The sequence below is a fragment of the Lycorma delicatula genome, chromosome 3, assembly GCF_047948215.1.
Source record: "Lycorma delicatula isolate Av1 chromosome 3, ASM4794821v1, whole genome shotgun sequence".
Taxonomy (NCBI): domain Eukaryota; kingdom Metazoa; phylum Arthropoda; class Insecta; order Hemiptera; family Fulgoridae; genus Lycorma; species Lycorma delicatula.
The window spans coordinates 1,824,390-1,835,838 of record NC_134457.1 but is presented as its reverse complement, the minus strand read 5'-3'; the positions used below and the strand labels follow the sequence as shown (position 1 = coordinate 1,835,838).

Genomic DNA, 11,449 nt, shown 5'->3' with positions numbered 1-11,449 from the left:
TCTCTTAATAAATAATATATTAAATTATTTATTTGTATACTCACACACGCGCGCACAATTTTCAATTTTAATTATATACAAATACTGAAATATACTTTTCTATATAAATATAATTTTTTTCTCAGTCAAAATCTGTTATATCAAAACCTTTGCTGTATCAAATTTTACTAGATAATAAAAATATATTTTTTAAAAACTATTAATTCGAAAATTAAAATTAATTAATGCAGATTAATAAGAACTTAATAGTAAAAAAACCTAACAGTATTTTTTTATACTAAGAAGCCATCTTTAAAAAGATGGCTTCTTTTTAAAAACAGTAGTAAAAATATTACAACTGTATAAGTTTGTACGTATTGGCGACTGAGAGAGGGGTGAGAGTACAGAGAGAATCTGGTTCGTGTCGAAATTCATCAAACAACTGCGTATGTCAAAATGTGTGTTAGGTTGATGAAAAATTTATTTGTTTATAATATTATTAGCTGTTTCCATTATATTCAACGATGTAGAAAAAATAAACAAATCTTACACAACAATAGTATTAGCTTACATTTTCTTTCTGATAATTTATTAATCTATTAAAAGTGTTATTAACGAATAACGTTGTCATACAGTAAATAATGTTTTTTTCTTTATATCTGTAAGCATTGTTTTAAAAATCGTATCAAATTTTGTTTATTTGATTATTTGTATTTATCGTATTCATTATATTAGATGTATTTTACGTGAATCTAGAAAACCGTTTAGAAAATAATTCTACGAGTAAACTAAGTAAGTTCTTTCAAATAATAATATTTTGTAATTTCTAAAATAGTACACAATTAAATAATGTGATTATTAGTTAACATCGGCAGGTATTATGGGAATTTAATGAACTAACGTTTCATCATTTGTTTTCAAAAATCATTAGTTTTAGGCAAGCCAGATATATTTTTATTCTTGTTATTTTAATTAAAATTAAGTACAAATTACTTTATAAAAATATGTAACTAAAATAATTTGATTTCAAGTAAGTACCGATACACTATAAGAGGGGTTTTGCTGAATCTTTTGTAGACTAAACGTTTTATTTACGTATTATTTCTATTTAAATGTGCTTTACTTAATTATTTCGGGTATCAATAGTCTACTGAAGTTCTGTTTTTTTGTTTAGATTTACGTTAATAACAAAACCTTTTGCCTGTGTCTACATTTGGTGATTAATAAATTAGCTATCTATTTTAGAAAGATAAATTGCCTTTGTTCAGTATGAAATTTTTTTTTATTGATACTATCAAAAAGTAATGTATGAAATTTATTCTGTTTGTTCAGATTTTAAGTTATACTTCGTTCTTACATAGTAATGAGCTATTTTAACATAGTACAAAACATTTAACTGTGTTTCATTTTATAATATACTATATAAAAATACTATTTTTATTTATTTATTTTTTTTACAAAATACCAAATTGGTTTGTTAAGCAATATAAATTGTAAATTAACCATTAGCTGACCGTGATATGAAATAACTTTTTTTTTTAATTTTACTGATGAATATCTCTTTAGATGGACCTAATTTAAGCAGGGATATGACTTATATTAAGAATTTTAACAAATTAGCTGAAATTTAAGCCTGGTACTTACAAATAACCGTTGGGCTCTGAGATGCTATAAGGTCATATCACTCGGCCAACTTATAAGGACTAAGAAATTTTCTTTACATGTAGTGGATATTAGCTTACTAAATAGTATTATAATTTTCTTTAAACATAATATGTTATGTTACAGACACAATTTTGTAAATGAAATGTATACTATTTGAACATTCCTTGCAAATTTTCCCCATTTGCGACAATGTTAAACGAGATTGAGGCTTCCAAATACTCCTTCAGATACATATCGAAAAAAGCAGTTTCGGGAATTTTTAATAGGTGTAACGACTTACAGTACAAATGAAATTTTTCTAAAATATTTCTTTTATAAAGATTATAAAAAAGATAATATTTTCTATAAAAGTAATGATGTTTATTAATTAGACAATCCATTTAGCGATCGTAATGAACATTTTGAATCGGTATATCGATATTTAAAATATATATTCGTCTTTTGTGAAGACAGGAAACTAATTCATTTCTTATTCTATATTCCCTAGTTAAGCTGAAAAAAGGATTTTTATTGAAATTTTGTTTGTATTTGTTCGGTCAAGAGTTTTGTATATACATAAAATTATTGATGAACAAGTATAGAACTGTAAGATATATGTAGTCTAAAATTCTTTTTATAATTACACTGCCGCTTGTGCTAAAAAAAAATCAGTTAAAACTGACAGTAGTTAAAACAAAGACACAAACGCTATTGTATGTAACCAATTCAAGGACAAGTATATAAAAAACTATATAACGCTTGTACTGACCACTGTTCGTGTCTCCAAGAGAGAGAATAAAAAGAACTGGTCATCGTTTAAATCATTTATTTTAAAATTAATATTTGTTTTTGTTTTAATCGTTGAAATCAGTTTATATATTTAAAATAAAGTAACAAAAGAATCTGAATTACGTCACTAAATTTTTTTAACTAAAGTTTTTAATTTATCGACTTTGAATATTTTTATATTTTTTTTTTTACAATTAAATTTTTTAAATATTTTGGTCAAAATGGATTTTACACAGTTAAAATGAATATAACGATTTTAAAAAATCGTTTATGTTTATATATGGAGTAAATTTAACGTTTAACTGCAATTTTTATTTATTTTTTCTCTTAAATTCACAGTTCAGTAAGAACGAACCCGTGTATAATGCACTATTTTCAAAACTAAGTGTTTTATTATGGTAGAAAATAATATAAAATAAAAAAGTTAATTAACTTTATTTTAAATAAAGGTTAGATTTAGCAATAAAAATGCATCTTGCATTCCTATTTTAATAAAAAATATTCAATTATAGATTAGGAAAAAATATACTAACATCCTATAAGAATTAATTAACAAACACTGATTTTAACTATTGTACCCGTATCGTGCTAATGAAAAATTTCAGTTACAATAAATTACGAAAAAAGAAGTAATAATGTAAATTATAATACAACAACAGATTAGAGTAAAAAATAAAATAAAAATTCAATCGAGTTAAAGTATGCATGCTTTTTTACCATCAGATTACATTTTAAAAACAGATTTTGATTTTGTAATCTGACCAGGTAATCGACCGGGTTAGTCTAGTGGTGAACGCGTCTTCCCAAATCAGCTAATTTAGAAGTCGGGAGTACCAGCGTTTAAGTCCTACTAAAGGTATTTATTTTTATACAGATTTGAATACTAGATCGCGGATACCGGTGTTCTTTGGCGGTCGGGTTCTTTAACGTCTCTAACCTCGTGGCCTAACTTCGTCAATTCATCAATGATTACCGATTTATCTTCCGAGTGATGCACGCCTCGCATGACCACTCTATATACTATTTCATGTTTCAAGTTTATATGTAAAATTACATAATGTTTTCACGTTATAATATTACATATTTCAATATCAACCGGCAGAACTTTTACCGTGTGGCCAGATTTCATTGTTGTCAGTTTATATTTAATAACATTACAATTAGGAAATAATTGTGAAAGACAATTTTTCAATTCGGTTATCGCATTAACGCCTGTTACAAAAATAGGTTCAGGTTTTAATAATTTTGCACGTCTACCTATGTTGTCAGCAGTGTTTTCAAGAAGAATAAATTTATTTGATGTAGAATAGCAAAAGTAGATACGCGATATTAGCCGATTGTACGCGAATATTAGGTTCAGTATAATTTGTACGTTGGCGTTTTTTTTGCCGCTGGAATTTCATCCTTCTGCCGACTAACATTTTCGTTTTGTATGCGCAATATTAGTATTGCTTGTCGGGAAGGGTTTGCACTAAAATCCGTAATATCACTTTTACTCTCTGTTCCTGAAGAGTCACTCGTGTTATCGATAATGTCGTTACTAATTAAATTACGCCGCGGCTATTGAGGGGTCCCTATCGGAACACTTTAGAAGCCGCGTATTCTATTACCTTGTAGGTTAGGGTTTACTCGAGATAGTAGGTTATTGTTTACATGCGATGATTCGCTGTTGCTAGGCATAACAGCTTGTAGACGGTCCGTAGCAACGCTCAATAGATGGTTATGTCGCTTATTTAAAAACGACACCGAATAAAAATATTCCTTCTTGAGACAGTACTAAGATAATAATAAACAATATAGTGTATAGATAATATAGTCTACGATATAATTCCTAGTGATATTCGGTATAAGATAAATTTTCACTAGACTCGTCTGTCTTACACAAAAAACAGATGTTGCACTAAAACTGATAAAAGCCTTAGCCCGGAAAGTAAAAGTAATATTTTAAACTTGTATGAAACTTCGTATAGGCTTCTTTTCCAGTTTTTCGGGAACTTTTTTTAAGCTTATCTGTCTAGGATATAAATCAGTAAGCGGTTTACGTACTTTACCTTTATATTTTAAACTCCTACAGCAGGATATATCGCTATAGTCGGAAAAGTAAAAGACGAATAAACATTCATAAATTGTTATTTTGTACAATTCTTTGGTATACTTTATAAAAAGATTCCCTTGTAAAAACAAATATAAAGCAAAAAACTTGTTTGAGTTCGTCGAGATTCTTTTTCAATACATTTTTTTGACTTTTGGGCTTATTTTTAGGTTACGTATTTTTCAGTTTAATTATGCGGACTCATCTTGGTTTAATGAAAGTCTTTTTTTGGAGAGAGGGCTTTTTTAAAATTTAATGTTTTTGTTTTCGTTACTGAACGTAGTTTTACTGCCAAAATAATTTATATTCTCTATAAAATATCATTACAATTTTTCCTTTTTGGAAATCTTTTGCAAAAAAATTACGATGTTTGTGGTTATTCGCAAGTGTGTGATTATCGGATTAGTCGTGAATTACTGACGATAATAGCCCACGCAGACTGTTTTTCCTTAAATAAACAAAAATTATAAATAAATAAACCTTCCACAATCAGTTACAATGTACACGTTCCTTTTCACTTCAATTTTCAAGTTTGTTAAATTAATTTTGTTGCAGAGGCTGGTGTATGTTTTTTTTTCTGATTCGGTACAAAAATAAGTCTGATTTAACATTACCAGTAGTGTTAGTACTATACAAAAAATAACTAAATCGTTCAGAAAAATTAGTTAAACAAAATACTTGGAAGACCACATCTATATTCTAAAACGGCTTAGAATACGTTTACTTATCCGGTAAAGCTAAACATTAAAGTAGAATTTTTTATTGTTTATATTATTAAATTTCATACGAATTAATTTACATACGTAGTGTCACTGCGTAAACGGAGTAAAGGATGAGTATCTCTAATAAATCAAGTGCGTATTTATTTTAATCAAAGTCGATGAAGTTGTATTAAGATAAATTTTACGCTTTAAAAAATTTTACTTTTGCCTAAAAAAAAGATTTATTCTAGAGCTCTAGTTCATCGTAAAAAAGTAATAATTCTGAAGAAAAAAGAAACGGTGTATAATATTTATAAGAATGAAATTAATTCCTTATATCTCTTTTAATCGTATTTACTTAAACAGAAATACGTAGAATAATTCGTAAAATTATTTATTTATTCCCTGAGCTAATCGGTTGTAGAAAAGATATCATGTTTATAAAAAACCGTTCGTTTTAAAGTAATAATGTAAATCGATGTTTTGTCTAAAAGATTTTTCTCGATCGACATTAATAGATTTGTTTACAGGTTAATATAACAACCGATCAAGAAGTGACAATGACGAGACAACTTTATGCGCGTGCGCAAGTGTATTTGTACATTGTACGCGCAGCCTGTATGCTAAACCGTTCCCTCCATTATACATGTTAGTAACAGCAGCGTGCGTTGTTGTGGTTAGAAATGTTAAAAAACGTGCTGCTTCCATTGCTGGAAGATATATATTTATAAATTTTGTGTGCGGTTTTGTATTTTAAACGGTAGTTATAGATATTAAATTGTTACTTGTGTCGATATGTAGGGAATGTTACGTAAATACGCGTTAAAATTACGTTGTACGTGCCATTTTGTTTTTATTATTTTAATAATTAACTATAACGTTCGTAAAATACGATATCGGTTATAAACAATGACTGCTATACCGGCTTTCTGTTTTAATTGAAATTACGAAGTAGTTAATGTGCGCCGAAACCGATTTTCTATACTTATCTACACTAATATTAAGGTAATATTTTAAATATTTAATCAACTGAACAGAGTGATTGTTTGTTAGATCATGTTTGTAACAAATGGATATGTGTGTTGTATTTTTTCGTTATTAGAAGTACTAAAAATCTATTAAATGTTAACTACATTGGGATGTCGAATGTTTACGGATGTTCAAGTATTCAGACGCTGACATCCACACCAGTTAATTTAAATAGGCGATTTAAAACATTTTAAATAGAGCTTTGTTTCATCAGGAAATGTGTTTTTATTGATCTTTCTTTTTATCGGGCTTTTTTAGAAACTTTGGCAATTCTTACAGCGCATAAAACATTCGTAAACTTATGCCTATCTTAAACGAATTGCATAATTAACGGCTGAAACATTAAATTTCAAGCTTGAATTATGACGTAATGATGTTTGTTTTTACTCTTAAAAATCCTTACTAGTTTCTTTGCCTATTTCAATTTTTATAACTTAATGCAGGGTAGGCTGCGTAATTTTCATGTCGTAGTGAAATCGCACAGTTGTACTCGCCTGGATATTTTAAGCCTTAACCGTTAAATTTCTATAAATTTATCGATCTTAAGAGCCCCGTATACGTTAGCATATGTGACTCCCTCCGGCGAAAGAAGTACATTTCATCCTCCAATAACTACGGTCTCTTCAGGGGCATTCCTGCTAGACTGAAAGGCACTAGCACCGGCAGGCCTTATGACCATTTTTTTCTCAGAAATGTGCTTGTGTGTGTATGTGTGTGTGTGAGACTTGTGTATTATAATTGGTATGAGGGTTACGAATTTATTTATTATTTACAAAAATAGCTTATCTTACTAGCAACATATCGATGTAATGAAAGACGTAATAAATTATGATATACGGCATACAAAAAAAAGAAGTTATTTGTGATCATAAATACGTCACTTTTAATTGATGTCTATAAATATCTCTTCTGATGGCATTGGTAAACATGTACGTAATGAATAACACTATATAGTAAAAACTGTTTTTTGTCGATCTGAATAGCCTTTTAAGTAGTAGGAATTTTTATAAAACGTTTTCTGAATCTCTTTCAATTTGTTACTAATCTGTGATTTATGACACGGGTTTTTCATCATATTTTGCCCAATTTTCAACCGATTTGCTCGAAAGTATTATTTTTAAAACCAGCAAACTATGTTTCATAAACACAAAGCAAAAAAAAAAATTCGCTAATAGAAGACGCGGTAGAAATGCGCAAAAAATCTGCAATTAAATTATCGTAATTTTTGTACTGTTTCAATTTTTTGTTGTTACAGGCATAAAAAATATCCAATCGTAACGGGTTTTTTTTGGTCAAAATCTGTTAAATCTCTTTAATATACTGTAATTTTTTGAAATTTTTTTCACAAGAGGGTAGCATAAGACTATAAGGGAGGTAATCAGATACCAACATATTTTCGCGGAGCGCTAATCAACCGCGGGTCATTGTGATGGGAAAAGGTAAGATTTTCAAACCATAATTTTTTAATAAAGTATTAAAGCAGTAAACTTCAATCCTTTTTAGATAATTTTTGTAAATCTTGATCCTTTTATTAGGAAATTATTACCGATTGAATTTTTTTTGTAACTTATTACTGCATGTGTTTTTTATTATATCGTACCTATTTTTCGATTAGCTAATTTAATTTACTTTTCTTTCCATCTTTTTATTAAGTATAATTCTTATCAAACATTACAACGATTATCCAGTTACGATAAAACTTTTTTTTAATTTTACAATTATCCAGAATTTTGATTATTCGAATTTGGTTTTGGGCAAATCAGTTGAGATAATCGCCATTCCATTTGTCTGATATCATCTATATTTTTACTATTTCGTAACCGGTAAAGAAATTATCAATTTGAATATACTTGTATAATCAAGATTCAGAAGTACAATTTAAGGGATTTCAATTTGTTTTTATTCATTAAAATCAATGCGTACATAATGTTTTTTTTAATAAAAAAAATAAAAACAAATTTTTTTTTGTAATAATATCTTGTGATAAAAATATGATAGTTGTAATTGTTATAGGCTATAACAAAAAACTAATAAATAACTATACCTTATATTTATTTCAAAATTTCGGTAATTGTTTACAGTTAGGTCCTCACACAACGTATATTCCAAGTTATTCGTTACGATTGAAATTTTTCACCCGAGTTACGTCCCTCGTAAGTTACATAGTACCCTCACTAAAAATGTTATAATTCAACATTGGCGAATATTAATATTTACGTTAATTATTTCCTGAAATGTAACCGATCAAAGTTGAACGCCATTGTGTGTTACTTTTAGCGATAAATTAATAGAACAATATTTAGCATTAATTCGTGTTGGCCAGTACGAAAAGCTTACAAGACATCGATTTAAAAAGAAAAAAAAAATTTGTTTGCTAAAATTTCACGTTTAAAAAATTCATTAGGCCGTCTTAATTAACCGAAAGTTACTTTTATTTTGTCTTTTATAATTTAGTTTCTTGTTTTGGTTTTCTATAATGCTCGAATAGTATAATTATTATTTATCGATATTATTCTCGCGATCATGAGGATAACGTACAGCGCAGGGTTCAAGGGGGTGGAGCCCTCCGGGTAGATGAGAATGGCGACCAAAGTAAGCTCTGTGGGTGTCCACGAAGCCGGTCTTCCTGGTAAAACGGGAAAGGCGAACGAAGCGAGCCCTTTCCCAGGTTCTGGCCAGACGGACCGGATAGTTGTTACGGTAGATCAACCGTTTTCCCGTAACTGGAGGAAATTAGGTGCGTACAGCTATCAACATACCGTTTATTCGGCTAGTAAGAACAAACATGTAACGTTCTTACATGCGACAGCGTACTTGTCTATCCTATGAATGAAGATCTTCAGACTTTAAACAATTTTGTGACCGTAAGCAAAATCGAAACGAACGATAATTTCATCGGTAATGCGCCTCCGGCTAATGCTCTCTTAAACTTTTGAAGAATATTATTTTGAATTCCTTTCGTACCTGATATAATTCCTGGAACCCTAATCGACAAAGAAACGGAATCTCTAATAGAAGTGCCTTACGATGGAATTTTGAAAACGGAATATATTAAATTATAGTTTTGGAAATGTTGGGGGAAGATTAATTAATTAATACAAATGAATATCCGATGACGTCCAGAAAAGCGTTGTTATTTTTACTTCTGTTTTCTACCGCATATCTTTGTGTTATAATGACGCTAAAAAATAAATTTCGTAATAAAATTAACCTCGACACAGATTTCCGCTTAAAATTAAGTTCAATTGAACCAAATATCTCTGCTTTTTTCAAGCTTGCTGAATCATCTTTTTCATTGAATTTTTAATCGGTAATGTAACATTTTTTTTTGCGTGAAGTAAATAAATATTTTTTTTAATAAACGATTAAAAAAATCGTAATAGGATTTTTTTTTAATAATATATAAATTTATACTTGAAAAAAAATTTTAATTTTTTTTTCGTTTTCTTTCTGAGATGTAACTTTACGGCTGTCCTAATGACACGTTATATATAAACGGTTGAATAGTTTAACGGGACATACAAAAAGGATGAGAACCTTTGCTGTACACGAGGAGTTTGTAATTGCTGTTGTTACACGCACCGTACAGAGAAAGAGAGAGTGGAGGAGGGGGGAAATAAATAAAAACCTTTGTTCTTTAACCTTACTGGAACGATTAAGTCGATCGAGTTTTGTTACCGCCCACTTTAAGCGTCTAGATTCGTAACCGTATGTTAACATTAAAAAAGTGTACGGTTTAAATTGTAATTAATTTGGCGATTTACGTGGCAGAGAACTTCTAGGACTTTCTTTCGGGGATCCCGGGTTCGAATCCCGATCGTGCACGGTATTTTTTATACGCTACAAAATTCCATTTCCGTAAACGACCTTGAAAAAACTCTTGTGTAAATTAATTCATTACAGTTATTTAGCTTATATTCGAGGACTAATTTTTTTGTTAATTTGTTATGTAAATGAATCCCCGAGCCGACTAAAAAAAAGAAAAAATACATTTATCGATCAAAAATCTAGTAAGACTTTCCCGAACGTACATTATTATGTTCTCAATCGTTAATTCGTTTCTAACAAAGTTATTATCTCCGACTTCTATTTAACTCGGATTATTACATATCACATATTTGCGAAATATATGTGACTGTTATTGTTTGATTTAATACGATTGCTATTTATAGATTTATATGGTATGTGCGTGTACGTGTAGTATATCTTAGCGTGTACGTGTAACATGTTTAATTATAGCGTTACGTATTAGTAATTACTCGTGTTATAATTATACGCTTATAAATTATAATTTAACCGAACTTAACGTACGCTCGTTTCGCTCCCTGATCTTTAGAAAAATCGTTCGTGCGGTACGCACCACGTGGTCCGCTCTGCGCTAACGGCAGCTAAAATAAAAATGCGATCGCAAAAATGTCGGTTTCCAAATTTCAACAGAAATATTTATTTTGACCGTCCCTGAATCCATTTCGACTAGGTTCGGCGTGACGTCTGATATGCGGCTGAAGTTGCAAGTTAATTGCAAAAATCATGTATTCAGACGGTTTTGTGGTTTTCTTTTTACTTCGTTCGCTAACCGAATTAAAAATATTTTATATTAGTAATTCGTAATTCGATAAAAGTTTTTTTTTTGAGATTAATCGTTAAATAATTTAAATGGCTGCGTCATTTTGGAATTTGAAACCTATTTTTTTTTCATTTTAATTTTTGTAGATTTTATCTGGTACATGTATATGAAATTTCATTAAAATACGTGGGTCATTTAATAATTAAAAAACCAAATGTCTTTGGTGCTAAAACGGTTTATTTAATCAGAGCGACATTTTGTTTACTTTTAAACATAATCTTCAACATTATTACACGTTTTTCTGATGTCTGAATCACCTTCTTTGTGCCCGCTGTAAAAAAATTTGTTTTTATGTCTGCGTCAATTCAGCTCGACGTTTTCTTTGACGTCGTCGTTGCCATTAACCTCTTTATCGTGTTGCGCTTCCTAGAGCGGACCAAATATGTCTAAATCTTACGGGTCGTCAGGGTTGTACGCAGATGAGGTGGTATTCCCCGATCCGATTCCTTATCGGTCTCTAGAGTTACTCGAGTTATCTGAGTCCGAGCGTCCTATAAAGAGAATCATACCTTTACGCTAAGGGTGTTTTTTTTTTCAACGACGCTTTATTTAAACCGTTCAACTTTATTTAAATCGTTAATAAATGTA

General features: G+C 29.6%; 1 protein-coding gene across 1 annotated transcript in view; it reads left to right on the top strand.

Annotated features, from left to right (window-relative positions):
- The first annotated feature begins 5,865 nt into the window (after nt 1-5,865).
- LOC142321339 (uncharacterized) overlaps nt 5,866-11,449 on the top strand; it is a 165,359-nt gene continuing 159,775 nt past the window's right edge. Inside the window, exon 1 of the mRNA XM_075359336.1 lies at nt 5,866-6,210. The gene's annotated coding sequence lies outside the window, so the exon portion shown is untranslated. The remainder of the gene's footprint in view (nt 6,211-11,449) is intronic.